Here is a 1,541-nt window from a genome sequence, read left to right as displayed (position 1 = left end):
CACTTCAGCAAACTTGCTCAGTATGAAATCTGCAAAAAAATATATATACAGTATGTCTTAATTTGTGTTTAATGAAGACGCGTGAGAAACATATACTTGAAAGGAACAGCTCTCTGTAACAACCCCGCATCAAATGGGACTCAGTCCCACATAGATATGTAAAATGAGCATAGCCAAACAATGCATTATTATTACTATTATTATTTATTAATGGTAAAGTTAAAAAAAAAAGGTAAAGCTATCCCTGTAAAAGGCCGTGAAGACCCATAGAGATGTGAGACTTCGAGGCTCCCACGTTTTCTTTAGACAATCGGATCACAAACTGCAGTAAGTTTCTCGGCCCTAGGCGCCGACCGACGTTTTACCCCCAAGAAGTTTCCTGATACTCATTTCTGTTGGAGGATGGGTCGACCCTAGGGCCATGGTGAGACTGGAAGGTTTAGGAAAATTGAAAAAAAGAAATCCACCTCATCGGCACTGAAACCCCCGACCTTCTGACTTGTAGCATAGTGCCTCAGCCAACTACGCTACCGCGTACCCCTCTATTAATAAATTCATTATTTACAATTCTTTATTGGAGTCCGTTCTAACACAACAACATAACGGTCAAGGTTAACATTACCTTAGCTACATGTTTCGGCTTTTAAACCCATCATCAGGCAAGACACATGATTACTATATTCACACACTATTGAACTGCAATTTCGTTGTGACAGTAAAGCTGGATACTTGATAACTGTTACATTATAAAATACAAGGCACAAAAATACAATGAATTATAAACTTATTAAAAACGAAAGTTATGGAATAAAATGTGGTTATAAACCGTTCATGTGATATTGAACATCATGAAGTCAGTTGTTGCAATCTTGTTATATTCCCACAGACATAATGATATATTCAAGACTTGTATACATATAGTAAACTGCTTGGAGGCCCGTGGTATTGGTGTAGCATTATTTGACATTAATTGTTTGGACGGTGACTCGTTTTGTAATGTATTTTGTCCGCTCTGTTGGGAATACAGAATGCAAGATTGAGCTTTACTATCACAATGAAATTGCAGTTCAATAGTGTGTGAATATAGTAATCATGTGTCCGCCTGATAATGGCTTCAAAAGCCGAAGCATGTAGCTAAGGTAATATTAACCTTGACCGTTCAGTTATATTACGACGGACTCCAATAAAGGATTGTATATAAAAACAAAACAGGATACACGAAATTAAAATTCATTATTTATTTGTATGTTTATGCTAAAGGAGACCGGAGATAAAACAAATCCTTGGTGCAATCCCGTATTAATTTTAATTCGTTTGATCAAAATTTTCTCCACAGTCTCTTCCAAAACAGTTCCTCCACTTAATGCGACCTCGAGCTTTCTCCTTCAAATAAAAATGTTCTCTTCTGTCCCCATGGTCATCCAGCATCTTCTTACGTCTTCTTCTTCGTCTTCTGGTCACTTCTATCCGCCCCTCTATCTTTCCTTCAATAACTTCTTTTAGAAGGCAGTTACCGCGTAAGATATGACCAATCCAATTAG

Source organism: Cryptotermes secundus, unplaced genomic scaffold, assembly GCF_002891405.2.
Source record: "Cryptotermes secundus unplaced genomic scaffold, Csec_1.0 scaffold884, whole genome shotgun sequence".
Lineage (NCBI taxonomy): Eukaryota > Metazoa > Arthropoda > Insecta > Blattodea > Kalotermitidae > Cryptotermes > Cryptotermes secundus.
This window is presented reverse-complemented; position numbering follows the sequence as displayed.